The following is a 9,123-nucleotide window of genomic DNA, read 5'->3' as shown; positions in this document are numbered from 1 at the left end:
CTTATAGAAAGGTCTTGTGGGTTCATATACATTCTCTCTTTTGCCCTTCTGGTCCCCCGGAGTAGATGCAGAACCAAAATCCCATCTTGGTAGCAGAGAGTGTGCCCTTCCCAACATAGTAAAGTTGGCTAGAGTTTTGTCCTGAGTTTCCCAAGGTCACTATATGAGCAACACACTTCAATTATTTATCAATTAGCCAATCTAACACATTTTTTGTTTTTTAGAGAGAGGTTATCTCTGTTTAACAGTCATGGCTGTCCTGGAACTTACTCTGGATCAGACTAGCCTCAAACTCACAGGGATCCTTCTGCTCTGCCTCTTTTCCTTCTTTTTAACACTAAAAGATTCCTTTACATCATACTCCAGTTTGCATTATTTCAGATGAGAAGTCAGTTATTTCTGCCGCTGTTCCTTGGTACACAGTATCTTTTTTATATTTTGCTCTAAATTTTTCTTCCTTTTATTACTGACTTTTGGTGATTCCATTATGTAGTGATGTTTTTTGATGTTGTTTCCTTGATTTGTGTGTGTTGAAATTCTTGATTAATAATCTCAACATAATAAAAAATAATAATAAAACAGGAATGACTTCACATCATTACCATCCAGTCCTTTCTAGATTCCAAATTTGCATGCATATAAATCATTTAATACTTCTGTGCACACGCAATGCACATGCACACACACACACAAACACGCATGTTCTTTAGCGCTCTTTAGTTTGGATGTTTTCTTCAGTGTCGACTGCTAATGTTTCCTTTTCGATGTCCAATAAGTTCCTCCCTTCAGGTAGTGAACACTTCAGCTCTAAAGCTTTGTGTGGTTCTAAAATTACTTTTCTATTTTCCTCCTCATTATGTTCATGCTTTCCCTTAAATCTTTGTACACATTTTAAACTTCTTTTAAAGTACTTGGGCTGCAGAGAATGCTCAGCAGTTAAGAGCACTGACTGCCCTTCCAGAGGACCTGAGTTCAATTCCTAGAACCCACAGGGCAATTTATAACTGTCTATAAACTCTAGTTCCAGGGGATCTGACACCCTCACACAGACACACGTACAGACCAAACACCAAAGCACATAAAAATAAATAACTAAATTTAAAATGCTTGTCTACTAATTTCACTGTCTTGTCATTCCTGGTTTGTTTCTGCCGACTAAATTGTCTATAATTTTATTGCAGTATCCCACCCATTTGTATGTGCAGTAATTTTTAACATTCTGAAAACCTTTTTGTCTTCAAACTTGTATTTTGTTGTTGTTAAAATGCAGATTTTTTTTTTAAAATCTGGCAATGCTCATTAATGAACTTGCTCATCTCCAAACTTTGTTGGGGAAACACCTAAAGTCACCTGACATCATAGATCTAACCCTTCTACTGAAGTGAATTCCCTGGGCTTTCAATAAGGGCTCTTCATACTGGCTGGTTGAAACCCAAACATCTGCTGGGAGCAGTGTGGAGCCCTTGTCCTTTGCTTAACCTGGTAGAAGCTCACCCTATACAAACGCAACTTGGTAATCAACAACAGAGCAAGGGACGCAGGTGTCTCTTTTGCTTCCATACCATCTTCTCCATGATACCTTGTCTTGAAAGTCTTCCCAACAATCTCGGCTGAACAAGGCCACCCATCTCTGTTTGATATTTCCATTAAGAAAAGACCCTTACATAAAGTAGGGGGGCAGTAGGGATTTTACTACTTAATTCCTTTCTTCAGGAACTCAGCCCTGTACCACACACGGTCCAATATCTGGGAAACAATATGTCTTAGTTAGGGCTTCTATTGCTGTGAAGAGACACCATGACCTTGGCAACTCTCATAAAGGAAAAAGTTTAATTGTGGTGGCAGCTTACAGTTAAGAGGTTCAGTCCATTATCATCGTGACTGGGATGAGGAGGAACATGACGGTGTGTAGGTAGCTGGAGGAGCAGCTGAGAGTCCTACATTTTGCAAGCTACAGGAAGTTGACTGAGACACTGGGTGTGATCCTGAGCATAGGAAACCAGAAACCCTGTCCCTATAGTGACACGCTTCCTCCAACAAGGCCATACTCACTTCTTCTCCCTGTGAGACTATGTCATATTAGATTGTGTCACTACCTATGGGATTATGTGTGCCAATTACATGCAAACTATCACACAGTGCTTTTTTTGTTGCACTTAGTGTCATTTTCAAGTTCCTTACACCAGGAAGATTGGTCTAGTACTGTTGCTTGCTATGGTAGAAGTGAACACGGCTACACTGCCTACACAAAGTGCATTCAACATAGACATCTGCTCGTCCACTCCTTTCTCAGGAGGCGAGGTTGCAAGCAACAGAAACAATATCTGCTTAAACAGAAAAGTCATGGAGAACCTTAAGAGAATCGTGAATAGCATGCAAGGTTGTAGAAAGCCTAGAGAAACTTTGTTGGAGGAGGCCCCTGCTTGTTGGTCCCCAGTCGCCTGGCTAGTTTAGACATGAAATAACCACACAGAAACTGTATTCATTAAATCACTGCTTGGCCCATTAGCCCTAGCTTCTTATTGGCTAACTTTTATATTAATTTAACCCATTTCTATTAATCTGTGTATCGCCATATGGCTGAGGCTTACTGGGTAAAGTTCCCAGTGTCTGTCTCTGGCACCTTCCTGTCTTCTCTCTGACTCCGTCCTTCTTCCTCCCAGCATACAGCCTAGCTTTCCCTGCCTAGTTCTGTTCTTCCCTGCCATAGGCTCAAAGCAATTCTTTATTCATTAATCAATAAAAGCAACACAGAGACAGAAGGACCTCCCACACCAAAACTTGAAAATGAGAATGGTGTCCAGCACATACCTCGGGAGCTATTCTGGTAAGAAAACCACTTCTGCCACCATTCCCATCACCTAGCTTTCAACAACCCATGTGAACACCTGCCGCTTTTGAACCAGGAACTCAATCAAACCACATCTATAACCACTGCCTGCCCTGAGGTGCCACTTCCCATGTCAGAAACTGACTTTTGTACCCATCGCTGAAGCTGAACCTCCAGAGAGCATTTGCTTATATTTAACTTGAGTTTCACCAGCTCATGAATTTGGCAAGGATTGAACGTCTGCAATGTCTATCCGTACTTTAAGGTTAGCTCTTTTCTTCCACGGAGACTCACACACTAGACCAACAGTTCTCAACCTTCCTAATGCTGCAACCCTTTAATATAGTTCCTCATATTGTGGTGACACATAAATTATTTCATTGCTACTTCATACCTGTAATTTTGCTACTGTCACAAATTGTAATGTAAGTATCTGATATGCAGCTATCTGAAACGCAAAAATTCCCAAATTATATGACTATTTTATTGCATCAACCTCTAAGGACGTGTCCTCTCCTACAACAATTGGTGGTGATATTGTCAGTCCCAAAGACTGCTTTCCTAAACCCAGGGTATAGCGGAAGGCAGAAGATGGCAAACATTATGAGCGGTACTTCAGCTAGAATCCTCAGTGTCTGGGATTTAGTCCTGAATTTATGTGAGGTACTGACCTGGAAAGGGGGATCTAGTTATAGTCACTTGGAAATGAAAACCAAGTGAGGCAATCTTATTAGACTTGGTTTCCATCATTCTACTTGCTCACTACAGTGTTTAAGCCATTAGGACGCCAGCTCAAAGCACCATGCAATGTCTGCTACCAAAGACAGCAATGCAGATGGGAGGTGTAATAGGAAGGAAAAGAGCAGGCAGGGTATTCGGCCAGATGACAAGAAGTCAGCACAACCCTCAGCACATCTGTGACTCAATCTGAGCATAGGGACGTGATGCGGGGGAATTGTCTGTATTCTGTCAATCATATTTTAATAAAACGCTGATTGGCCAGGCAGGCAGTATGGGTGGGAAAACCAGACAGGAAGTAGAGGTGATGCAATGAAAACAGGAGTATCCTGGAAAGCAGGAAGCCATTCCTTCACTCCTGCGCAGATCACTGAAGAGGCAGCATGTAACTTGCCCAGCTGAGAAAGGTACGGAGCCATGTGCTAAAGTAGATAAGGATAATGGGGTAACATAAGTTATAAGAGTTAACAAGAAGCCTGACCTAATGAGCCAATCAGTTTATAACCTTATGGAGTCTTGTGTGTGATTTTTCTTTGTTGCTTGCCAGCTGTTGGGGTACTGGGAGGGACGGAAACCCCAACAAGCCGGCCCTCATGTTACATATGGCGCCCAGACGTGGATAAATGAATCCACAGAAAACCTGAGAAAGTTTGGGAAAGAATAAAGTATGTTTTCTTGGTAGCAGCAATTTTTCGGTTCTGCTCTGCTTGCTAGAGGCAAGCAAATGCTCTCATCTAAGAGAGGCTTCTTGACTCAGCCTTAGCTGCAAAACCTTGCAGCTCATTAAGAGGTCCTGCCACGAAACACTTAAATGCTGTTGGTGAAAAGCTGAACGCATGCTTTTCGGTTTTCAGTCGTAGCAGGAAAAAAGCTGTGCTGTTTTAAAATGCCGGCTTTCTGGGCTGTCCTGCCAGAGCAAACTCTGACTCTTTCAGGCAGGCAGTCCGACTGAGTGTGGTCTGTGAGCAGAATGCTGCAGCTTGCTTGCTGGCAAGGACCTTGAAACGCCATAGAATTGTGGCAGTGAACACAGCTCTGGCTGGTACCTCAGCCTTGAGGCTGAAAAGCTAAGGAATGAGCTGAATCTAGCCGTCAAAGCCACAGCTCTCCATATTGCTTAGTAAATTAAAGACTCATATGGTCAGAAAAAGAAAAATATACAGTAAAGAGAGATTCAAAGAGGAAGAAAACCTCTAAATGGTTTACAGTGTGTATATGCAGGCTAAAAGTTAAAGTTCTTAAAGTTAAAAGGAAAGAAAGAGAGTAGTTGGGTGTGGTGGTACACACCTTTAATCCCAATGCCTGGGAGGCAGAGGCATATTGACCTCTGTGACTTCAAGGGGTAGAGGTAGATTGACCTCTGTGACCTCAAGGTGTGGTAGTACACGCCTTTAATCCCAATGCCTGGGAGGCAGAGACAGATCTCTGTGAGTTCAAGGTGTGGTAGCATACACCTTTAATCCCAGCACTGGGGAGGCAGAGACAGGAGGATCTCTGTGAGTTCAAAGACAGCCTGGTCTACAGTGTTATTCCAGGACAAAGATATACAAAGTTCCTGTCTCAAAAAGTAAAAGTAAAAATAAAAGAAATAGAGGTTAAAATAAAGCCACATAAAGATGGAAAATGCACAGAGAATCTTCATACTGTATGCTATTATGCTCTCTTTAAATTGTTTGTTTTCTGAGGAAGGAGCAACAACTGCTAAAAGACTTTTGTTTATAAATGCTACTGAACTAACCCAAGATAGGAATTTTGAAAATTCCTTGGCTTCAAAACTGAAGTCAAAAGGTATGTTACTTTGGAGAAGAGATTTTGCTTTTGTTTCCACAGAAAATGAGAGGCTCTGGATTTATTCAGAGTTAAGAAAAATCATCTTTGATCAAGGGAGACCTCCTGAGAAATTTCCGGTAGGAACAGATGGCCTGGATGTCTGAATTCTACATCCAGAACGGATTCAAGGCGCTGCCTGAGATGATCAGGTCTCACAGGATACTCCAGTCAGGACTTGATTATAACTCTAAATTTTCTTTAGGTCCCCATAAGATCATCAGCGCCCCCAACCAGCAGGAAGTAGCCTGAAATACTACGCCCACATTCCCAACAAATGGACTATGGGTACTTTCCTTTGTTTAAAAAAAAAAAAGAGGGAAATGATGCGGGGGAATTGTCTGTATTCTGTCAATCATATTTTAATAAAACGCTGATTGGCCAGGCAGGCAGTATGGGTGGGAAAACCAGACAGGAAGTAGAGGTGATGCAATGAAAACAGGAGTATCCTGGAAAGCAGGAAGCCATTCCTTCACTCCTGCGCAGATCACTGAAGAGGCAGCATGTAACTTGCCCAGCTGAGAAAGGTACGGAGCCATGTGCTAAAGTAGATAAGGATAATGGGGTAACATAAGTTATAAGAGTTAACAAGAAGCCTGACCTAATGAGCCAATCAGTTTATAACCTTATGGAGTCTTGTGTGTGATTTTTCTTTGTTGCTTGCCAGCTGTTGGGGTACTGGGAGGGACGGAAACCCCAACAAGCCGGCCCTCATGTTACAGGGACGACGTGTAAGAGAAAGCAGCATCATGACAAATGATAAATCATTTCACTTCCTTATTGGCAACTTCCCAGAAGGAATTTCATAGATGGGGGTGGGGGGTGTGTGCCAAGGCTCGGAGTGAGCACGGGCTCCTGCAGAGACAAATCAACAGACTGGAGCTGGCAACAAATCATGGCTTTGTGATGGACTCATGTCACCTTCCTCTGCACCTGACCTGACACACTTCTTCTCCCTTTAAAACTGTCATTCCCACTGTAGCCTTGGGGGACCTGCGAACCCTGGTGAACAACAGCCCAGGTGAGTGACGCTGCTGGCTGCCTCTCCAGCAGAGAGCCTCCTTCGGAACCGGAACCGTGGCCCATCACGTGGGAAGTGCAGAATCTAGTCAGAATGAAGCCCATGCCTCAGTAGGAAGGGTGGATAGAGCCGACCAAAAAGGTCCCAACCCCTTTACATAATGATGGTTTTATGGATGAGGCGTCACCCGGGTGTTAGGCAAAAGCCATCCAACATTTCACTACCGTGACTGGCTTAAGGATGAACTGAATTGATCCAATCAGAGGAAGTCTAAGTCTTTTAATTACTGAGTCAAGGAAAACCTGCTGGTTGGAGCAGTCAATGGAAGACAGAAGCCCTTCCCATGCTGTTAAGCCCCGTGGGTTTCTGTCATATATACATTCTCGAACCTGACTCTCTTCTTCATACTCATGGCAATGCTTCAATCAGTTAAAGATTGATCGATTTATTTATTTATTTATTTTTTATTTATTTATATATATAAGGTGTTCTGCCTGCAGGCCAGAAGAAGGTACCAGATCTCATTAGAGAGGTTGTCAACCACCATGTGGTTGCTGGGAATTGAACTCAGGACTTCTGGAAGAGCAGGCAGTGGTCTTAACCTCTAAGCCATCTCTCCAGTCCCACTTTATTCAGTCTAGCACCATCTCTCCCCTCCTCCCTCTGTCTTAGTCTCCTCCTATTCACCAAATCCATGCTCTAGTCCCAGAGGGGTCTCAAATGACAGACTAAATTTGTCATTTTTCTTTGCCTACAATCTTCGACGCACTGTCAGGGAACATATAGCCAGTAGCATAAGACTGAAAGACATTTCAAACCTTAGCCCCGCTACTTGGCTGTGTAACTGAGCAAGTTTCCTAACGCCTTTGCATATTCCTTTCCTCAGTTTATAATGAGAGCGCTGTTAGAGTCAGAATTCCTTTATGCAAAAAGGAGAGTGGTGCTGGGCAATGGTGGCAGCTGCTTTTAATCCCAGCACTCAGGAGGCAGAGGCAGGCAGATCTCTGTGAGTTCGAGGCCAGCCTGGTCTACAGAGCTAGTTCCAGGACAGTTAGCACTGCTACACAGAGAAACCCTGTTTCGGAAACTAGAAAGGAGAGAGAGAGAGAGAGAGAGAGAATGCTATACCAGCTGTTTGGCTATCTAAAGAGCCACAGAAGCACAAGAATTCTGAACTTAAATTACCCACATGAGCTTTCCCTGTGTGCACATTCATGCAAGTGTGTGTGCACACATGCCTTAAGAGCAGCACATCTCCACCGTGGCTTCTTCCCCGCTCTGGCTTCACTTTCTTGCACTGACTAGTTCCTGAATAGCCAATGGTTTTCAGACCCACACAAGCCAGCTATGCAGTGAAAGCGGAAAAAAGAAGTCCTGCTGTGAACTCCCAATTCGAAAACTCCAGGAAATGTGTGTCTTGTCTTGTCTTGGTGGTGGTACCCATGTAGAGCTAGTCCTCGAGGGTTCAGGCAGGATGTGGAAAGAAAGAGCTTCCCGCCTAGTCACATGACGACAGAGATGAAATTACAAAGAATATTTATCAGAAGCGAGTGGCGCTGTCCTAGACAGAGCAGCCAATAGCCGCTGTCTAAAAGTCTCAACCTGCAAAGTATTTCAGAGATAAAATAAGATTACCTACATCACTGACCTTCGAGTACACAACACAACCCAGGCCCCGCACAGTGCTCTGCCAATCCCTCCCTCGCTCGCGATGTTCACTATATCCTTGCTTTTAGGACCACGGCTCACCTAGATGGTACCTTTGTCTCTTGCTGTGTAGATAAAGATGGTCCTCTCAGTATGCGTCCCTGTGGCAATAAGGTTTGACAAACAGGCAGTATCACCAGCTCCTACGCACCGCTTTTAGGACCACAGCTCACCTAGATGGTACCTTTGTCTCTTGCTGTGTAGATAAAGATGGTCCTCTCAGTATGCGTCCCTGTGGCAATAAGGTTTGACAAACAGGCAGTATCACCAGCTCCTACGCACCGCTAAGTCTGCTCTCTGTCCACCTCAGATGGCTGCCGTTCCTAAGAAATTGTGTGCTGCTCTCCCTTGGCCAGGGCCTGCTGTCTCAGGTCTTCTCCTATTAGCCTCACGAGCCCCAGGCCAATGATAGCACTTCCGCAAGTCCTTCCTCAGCATGCCCACAGCTATGCACGGCTGCTCCTCGGCTCTTCCAGAAGCCTGCCCTTTCTCCTCCACCACAGTACTGATTACATTACATGGCAATTATCTGTTTGCCCATCAGGTCCTTTCCGCTCCCCCCCTCCCCCAGCGATGGTGGCTTGCCAGCTCTAAGTCCCCTGGCCAGGAAGAAAGCCTGGCTTCTAGTCGACCTCAATTCACGCTTGTTAAATGAAGTACTGAATGAATCAATGAGGAGGAGGAAGGAAGGAGTAGAGGGAAAAGAGAAGGCGGCCTAGACAAGCTCACTGTTCCCACACAAACCTGTGTCTGTTTCAATGCTCACAGTTGGAACAAAAGGGGGAAAAAGCAGAGGCCTATGGGATGCTTAAGAACAAAGTTGCTTCCTGTCCCCGAGTCCTTGACATTTGAGAACTGGTTTTGGTTTTGTTCTGTTTCACCACTTGGGCATTCTCTTCTTTTGCCCATGGGAAATAGAGTGTCTTGCAGAGGTCTATTTATTCCAGTTGAAGGGAGCAGAGGCTCCCCTACCCCCCTTTTTCAAGCCATAGCCATACCA

The 9,123-nt window shown here is 44.2% G+C and overlaps 1 long non-coding RNA gene across 1 annotated transcript; it reads left to right on the top strand.

Annotated features, from left to right (window-relative positions):
• Positions 1–3,777: 3,777 nt before the first annotated feature.
• On the top strand, positions 3,778–6,024 carry LOC148121877 (uncharacterized). The gene is made up of 2 exons (XR_015738145.1): positions 3,778–3,975; positions 5,399–6,024. It is a non-coding gene; the product is annotated as an uncharacterized LOC148121877 (long non-coding RNA).
• The last annotated feature ends 3,099 nt before the right edge of the window (positions 6,025–9,123 follow it).

The sequence above is a fragment of the Myodes glareolus genome, chromosome 6 (genome assembly GCF_982192425.1).
Source record: "Myodes glareolus chromosome 6, mMyoGla1.1, whole genome shotgun sequence".
Lineage (NCBI taxonomy): Eukaryota > Metazoa > Chordata > Mammalia > Rodentia > Cricetidae > Myodes > Myodes glareolus.
This window is presented reverse-complemented; position numbering and strand designations above follow the sequence as displayed.